At 48.3% G+C, this 7,460-nt stretch overlaps 1 long non-coding RNA gene across 1 annotated transcript; it reads right to left on the bottom strand.

Annotated features, from left to right (window-relative positions):
- Positions 1-396: 396 nt before the first annotated feature.
- On the bottom strand, positions 397-7,183 carry LOC118238637. Its single transcript, XR_004770614.1, has 4 exons — positions 6,991-7,183; positions 5,541-5,621; positions 3,174-3,374; positions 397-714 (listed from the first exon to the last, which is right to left on the bottom strand). It is a non-coding gene; the product is annotated as an uncharacterized LOC118238637 (long non-coding RNA).
- Between the last annotated feature and the right edge of the window lie 277 nt (positions 7,184-7,460).

Below are 7,460 nucleotides of genomic sequence, written 5' to 3'. Positions count from 1 at the left end.
TGAGTTTAATCCCCTGATCCCAGGAAAAAGCCCGGCAGGGTGGTGCTTGCTTGCAGTCCCAGCACTGGACAGACAGAGATAGGCTGATCCCTGGGGCTTATTAGCCAGGCAGCCTAGCCTGATTGGTTGAGTTCTAGGTCAGTGAGAGACCCTGTTTCATAAAACAAAACAAAGCAAAACAATAACAGGCAAAGAAAGTGGGCAGCATCTGAGGAATGACATCCAGGGTTGTCTTCTGGACTGACATTACATTAACATTAATAACATTTACATACATGAACACACAGACACACAGACACACACACACACACACACACACACACACACACACACACACAGCCCAAAATGAGGATTTCCTTGGGACATGTGTATTTATCTGATACGGAGTTAGTGCACTGAAACAAAGACATCTCAAAAAAACATACAGTGTGGGCACATTCCCCTGCAAGTAACAATATAATATACGACTTATGCAGCCATCTGTGCCCCAAAACATGAGGGAGGGAGGGAGAGAGGAAGGGAGGGAGGGAGGAAGGGATATAAAACCGGGAGAGGCTTCTGGGTCACCTATCCTTACCTAAAGAAATGCCAGCTGTTACAGTTGGGCATGGTGGTGTACACTTGTAATCCCATCATAGAGGAAGAAATATCCGAAGTTCAAGGTCATCCTGAGCTACATTGTGGGTTGGGAGCCAGCCTGGGTTACATACAACTCTGTTTCAAAAAACAAAATGAAGACATTCTATGCTGTTGAGATCACAGACAGTGGCCAAGACCCTCATTCCCATAGGGTCTCTTGTCTTTCCTGGTAACATTAAAGTCCCCTACATCCTTAACTGGAGGGCAAGACCTTTGTGGGGTGGGGGCCATGGAGCATCAGGCCCCTGCTTGCTCAGCCGGAAAGAAAGGATGGGACAGGAGCAAAGAGAAGGCCTGGCCACCAAGGAAGGGTTGGGATGTCCACCAAGTTTCCTGTCAAAACCATCTGCAAACGTCTGGGTCACCCTCAGAGTCCTTAAACAAGACTCTCCAGGGTCAGGATACAGGATTTTGGGGGTTCTAGTGGGAGAGGAGGACTAGGAGCCAGGCCACCACAGGCCCTTGTCCCCAGAGCAACCCTTACCTGAGGGAACAAGGCACCCCTTATCCGCACCCTTCTGAGATTTCTGTACAGGGTGTGGAAGGGGTATCAAGACTCCATTCCTGCCATGGCTATCTGTACCCCGCCCTCCCTATCTACCACAGGCAGGCAGCCTTGACCTCAAGAATAAGGCACCAGAGCACCAGGTTTCAGGCCCTGTACCTACAGGTGTAGGGGTGTAGAAGAGGATTGAGAGCAAGCAGGGTGTGGGCTAGGGGAGGGCACTACTGTTCTCAGAGCGGGTGTGGCACAGTGGAATAGCAGGGAAGCTTGGCCATGGGCAGCTCCAGAGGCACCAAGGACTACTTCTTCCATCCCAATCAGGCCTGGGTGGTCTTCTATAGTGACTTCTTGACCCTGAACTTCTCATGTCAGAGAACTGTGAGGAACACATTTCGGTGTCTAACTTGTGATTGCTTCATGGAGAAAACTGGCCCGGCATTCTGCAGCCATCATGTTCACATTGCAGGCTGGGAGGGGCTGATCTCTTGGTTGAGGAAACTTTCTTTAAAAAGTTTTCTGAGGACCAGGCGGTGGTGGCGCACGCCTTTAATCCCAGCACTCGGGAGGCAGAGGCAGAGGCAGGTGGATCTCTGTGAGTTCGAGACCAGCCTGATCTACAGCAGCTAGTTCCGGGACAGCCTCCAAAGCCACAGAGAAACCCTGTCTCAAAAGAACCAAAAATAAATAAATAAATAAATAAATAGTCTTCTGAGAAGTTGTCCTCACATCTTGAATTTTTGTCTCTTTGGTCAGAACTTGCTCCTAAGGCTGCCTAGAGTTCCAGGTGCTCTGGGAACACAATATAACATCTGTATTCAGCTGTAGGTCAGGGAGGGGAAAGGGTCACCAACAGGATGGGGGACGATGAGACGACCTGTGGGTTTGAATAGGTTTGGCCCCCGTAGGCTCATGTGTTTGCATGTTTGGCCCATGGGGAGTAGCACTATTAGGAGGTGTGGCTTTGTTGGAGTGGGTGTGGCCTTGCTGGAGGAAGTGTGTCACTGTGGGGGTGGGCTTTAAGATCACAGAAGCTCAAGTCAGTTCACTTCCTGCTGCCTGAGAGATCTCAGCTCCTTCTCCAGCACCATGTCTGTCTGCACACCACCCTCCATGATAATAATGGACTAAGCCTCTGAACTGTAAGCCAGTGCCAATGAAATGTTTTCCTTTATGAAAGTTGTCATGGTCACCGGGCATTGGTGGCACATGCCTTTAATCCCAGCACTTGGGATGCAGAGGCAGGCAGATCTCTGAGTTTGAGGCAAGCATGGTCTATAAAGCTACACAGAAAAACCCTGTCTCTAAAAAACAACAACAACCACAAAATTGTCCTGGTCATAGCGTCTCTTCATAGCAATAGAAACCCCAAGACACGGGGCTGGAGAGATGGCTCAGAGGTTAAGAGCCCTGTCTGCTCTTCCAGAGGTCCTGAGTTCGATTCCCAGCAACCACATGGTGGGTCACAACCATCTATAATGAGATTTGGTGCCTTCTTCTGGCTTGCAGGCAGAAATAAAATCTTAAAAAAGAGAAAAGAAAAGAAACCCTAAGACACTACCTAGTCCATGTCATTTCCAACTTTTCATTCACGTCACTCCATGGATGTTTCTGTTGGCAGGAGAAGCCCTGAGTCCCCAGTGGTTCCCTTGAAAACACTTTTGATTATTGTTTTGTCAAACCCCGTTAAAGTCTCTGATTATAAGGGCTTCATCCATTCCGATGGGGGTCCTTCATCTCTCCTTAAAAGCCCCACTCTTTATTCATTTTAAAGATACTTTTATTTTATGTGGATGGGTGTTTATCCTGCATGTATGTCTGTGTACCACATGTAGGCCTGATGTCTGTAGAGGCCAGAAGATGGTGTGGCTCCCCTGGAACTGGAGTTACAGACAGTTGAAAGCTGGGAATTGAACCTGGGTCCTCTGGAAAAGCAGTTAGTGCTCTTAACCACTGAGCCATCTCTTCAGTCCCCTATTTTTCTTCCCTTTTGAGACATGAGCTCATGTATTCCAGGTGACTTTGAACTTACCAAGCAGCAGAGGATGACACTGGATTTCTGTAGCTCCTGCCTCCACCTCTTGAGTATTGGCATTCTAGGTCGCTCGGTTTTTGATGTGCTGGGGATAAAATCTATCGCTTCGTAAATACTGGGCAAACAGTTTCCCAACTGAGCCTGAAGTCCCGCCTGACGATACCATGTCATCGGCCACTAGGTTTCAATGTCTGGACTCTAGAGGGAAGGCAGTTGAACAGTAGCAGTGTGCTAAGTGTTTAATCCTGGTGAAAGCCCAAACTGGTGAAAACACAAGGGAGTTTTGTTTTGGACTAGAACTGACGCTTCCACATGCCTGGCCTTTGGCTTGTCACTCTGGGAGCTGGGTGTGGTGCACTCAAAAACACTGTGTCCAAGCTGGCCCCAGCCTCTCGAGGCAGGCTTTTCACCTCATACCTCTGCCCCCATTAACCACAAGACCCTCAAATTCCCAAGAGCAAAACGGAAGCTTAACCTTGATGAGTTCTGAGGTTTGGCCCCTGGCTTTACAGATCTACTGCTGGTTTCTCTGCCTGAGAAGAAAGGCCAGTTGCCAGTGTGTAGGGAGGGTAAGTTCCTCCCAGGAAACATGGTTCTCCCAGCTGAGGAAGAGTGGGACAGGCTCTTTGTTCTCACAGCCAGATCTTCCTGGCCCCACAGGCACAGGAAACCAAGAGACTGGCTTCAAGGTCAAATCTTTGGGTGAAGTGTGTGTGTGTGTGTGTGTGTGTGTGTGTGTGTGTGTGTGTGTGTGTGTGTGAGCTGCAGTGTGACTGGCTGCAAGCTGGCAGAAGAAATGGCATCTGGATGTCCAGGAATGCACTTTGGTGAAGAAGGTATGGGCCCAAATGAAGATGGGACCCTTGATATGAGGGAGTCAGTGGACAGAGCCTAGAAAGGCTATGAGCTGGGCTCAGTCTGGGAGTGGGCTGGGAATATAGTGGCCACACACACACACACACACACACACACACACACACACACACACACACACACACTACTTCCAAGTCAATGTGAGGCAATGAGGTGGCAAGCATGGGGATTGACAGAAATTTGGCAAAACGGGGTGGCAGCTGCCTAACACAGCAGGAACTAGATAAGCAGGCAAGTACAGATGCCATAGATCCAGCATGGGCAAGCCTCAGCAGGTAGCAGGCAGCCTGGAGAGGTAATGCAGCCATGGGCAATGCAGAGGCCAAGCAGCAGGAAGAAGGTCTTGGCCCTGGGGGCTGCTGGGAAGCCAGGGCAGCAGGAACTAGGCAGGAGTTCTGGAGGCAGAAGCTTCCAGAGTCAGCTCAAGGATCCAGGTTCCACCCAGTCAGGGTCTAATATAGTGCCCCCTGGGTGTATGTGTGTGTGTGGGGGTGTCAGACTCCCTGAGGCATCCTGTTCACAGTGGCCTTTGCTTTGGGTGATGAGGGAGCCCACCCCCCCTCCCCTTTAGGACTCTTCCTAGCAAAAGAAATTCTCCAGTCTTAGCAGAGCCTGATGCATTATGGCACATCCCCAGCCTCCACACTGTCCAGTGGGTCCAGGGAAGTCATCTGCTTGTTCTGGGGTCTAAGTACTCATGTGTGGTCTACTTCATTAGGAAGAACAGTCTGCTGCCATGTGATGACAATATTTCTATTCAAAACACTCCAGGGCTACTCCATGTCCTCTGCCTCAGCCAGGCATAGTGCTATGGACTGTTGTCCCAGCACCAAAGGAGGCTGAGGCAGGAGGATTATGAGTTCATCCTGAGCTACATAGTAAGATCCAGTCTATACGGGATAGTTTTATGTCAACCTGACACAAGCTAAAGTCATCCCAGAGGACAGAAATTCAGTTGACAAAATGCTCTGTAATACTGGGCTGTAGGGCAAACCTGTGGAGCATTTTCTTAGTTAGTGATGAATGGGGGAGGGTCCAGCCCATTGTGGGTGTGGCCATCCTTGGGCTGATGGTCCCGGGTGCTGTAAGAAAGCAGGCTGAGTAAGCCATGGGGAGCAAGCCATGAAGCAGTATCCCTTCATGGCCTCTGCATCAGCTCCTGCCTAGTTTGAGTTCCTGCCTTGGCTTCCCTTAACGGACTGTGACCCTGGATATGTAAGCCAAATAAATCTTTTCCTCTCCAAGTTGCTTTTTGGTCATGGTGTTTCATTATAGCCATAGTAACTCTACAATATTGTCTCAAAAAACACCAAGAGACCACTGGTAGAGTGCTTTCCCAGTACACAGAAGACTTTGGGTTCTATGCCCAGCACCACAAAAAAATAAGTTGTTAATTAAATTTTTTTGAAAAAGGTCTGGGCTGGCAAGGTGCAAGCACCTGCCACACAAGCCTGGGTGTACACAAATAAATCCAGATGTAGTGATACATACCAGCACTCCTATGGCAAGACTGGAGATGGAAAGAGAACCTCTAGCCTGGAGACAGCAGCATGGCAGAAGTCAAGAGGGACTCTGTTTCAACAAAATGCAAAGAGAGAGCAAATTCCTAAAATTGCCCCTTGACCCATGTGCACACCCACACTCAAATACATCATATACACAAATAACACCATCATCATCAACAACAATGATAACAAGTAAAAATTTAAAAAACAATAAAAATAATCTTCCAAACATTTGGGTACCGCTCTAGTGAAGCCGGAAGCCCCATTTCACTCTCCTCTCCCACGTGCTGGGAAGGTGAGCATTATGGCCTTTCTTTTGGCCTCTCAAATTCTGGGTTGAGACGGTGGGACTAGCACTGGGGAACAGTCTGTACACGGGAATAAAGAGTGTGCTCTCCTGTTGAGCATGGCAAAGCGGGCGTGAAGTCCATATTATTCTGCTATTGTAATGAAATACCTGAAGCTGGGAACTTATTAAAAAATAAAAGTTGTTTAGTTTACAGTTTTGGAGGCTAAAAATTTAAATAGCACAGTCCTGACTCAGGTGAGGACACTTTGGGTGTGTGACGTCACAGCAGATAGATTCCCCGGAGAGAAGCTTGTGAGCATGCTCCAATGGTGGGTGAGACAGGAAATCAGAACCTCCTTCTGGGCCCACCCCTTGAAAATCTCACTGCCACACTAGAAACCAAACTTTCAGTACATGGAGCTTTGGGATACAAACCACATCCAGTCAACAGTAAGGGGCCACAGCTCCCTAGTCATGCAGTGGGGTGCCCCCTTTTTATTATTCATTTGTTTTTTTTGTTCTTTTTTTTTTTTTTTTGAGACAGGGTTTTTCTGTATAGCTTTGTAGCCTGTCCTGGAACTTGCTCTGTAGACCAGGCTGGCCTTGAACTCACAGAGAGCCGCCGACCTCTGCCTCCCTAGTGCTGGGATTAAAGGCGTGTGCCACCAACGCCCGGTTCAGTGGGGTCCCCAAAGCTGCATGTTATTATAGGATAGCAAAGTCCTGTCACACTGGATCCCTGGGTTTCAGCAGGGTTACCCATGGACACCAAAAACCTTCTATCCCTGGGAAGGACAGGGAATATGCCATCCACACAGCATGCCGCTTTGACAGAGGGGTCACCTCAAGGACAACTTAAAGAACAGCAGATATGAGTAAAGCACACTTATCTCTCTGTTCCTCAAGATGGCAGGTTAAAAACCCCGAAGAGAAAGATGCTTTCTTCATACCAGGAGGAACGGAACACACTTCAAGGCAGAGTCACAGCTGAGAGAAGTTCAATTGTGTTCGTTTTCCTTTAACTGTCCTTCCCCTCACTAACTTTGTCTCTTGTCTAATTTTTAGCCTCACTGTTCAATGTTATACAAAACATATTCTTTTAAAAAAATCTTTATCTGTGTATGTGCCTGAGTGTATGTGTGCTCACCAACTGCTCACAGGTGCCCTTAGAAGTCAGAAGAGGACGTCAGATCCTCTGGGACTGGAGTTACAGGCAGTTGTGGCCTCCTCTCCATCACCACCATGTGGGTCCTGGGAGCCAGGAGCAGGAAGTCCCCTAACTGCTGAGTCACCTTCCCATCACCACACATCAGGTTTGCTGGTTCTTTACTTCCTTTTTAAAGGCCCTTGCATCATAAAAAAAAAAAACCCTCATATTACATTTGCCTGCTTTATTATTATTAACTTGTATCCTATCAATCTAATTCTCAAGATAGGACAGCAGCGGAGAAAGCCCGTCTCCCTTCATCTGCTAGCACCAGCCAACGACACTGACTGACCCAAGAGAAATGTAAATCTGGCTGATTAAGGCCTGGAGTTAACTTGTTCTTGAAACATTCCCCCTGGACTCCTGAACTCTCCGTGGGAGATATTCTAGGCTTCTTCATAGGCTGGCTG

Source organism: Cricetulus griseus, chromosome 6 (assembly GCF_003668045.3).
Source record: "Cricetulus griseus strain 17A/GY chromosome 6, alternate assembly CriGri-PICRH-1.0, whole genome shotgun sequence".
NCBI classification, from domain to species: domain Eukaryota; kingdom Metazoa; phylum Chordata; class Mammalia; order Rodentia; family Cricetidae; genus Cricetulus; species Cricetulus griseus.
Note: the sequence above shows the minus strand (reverse complement) of the source record. Positions and strands in the feature narration are given on the sequence as shown.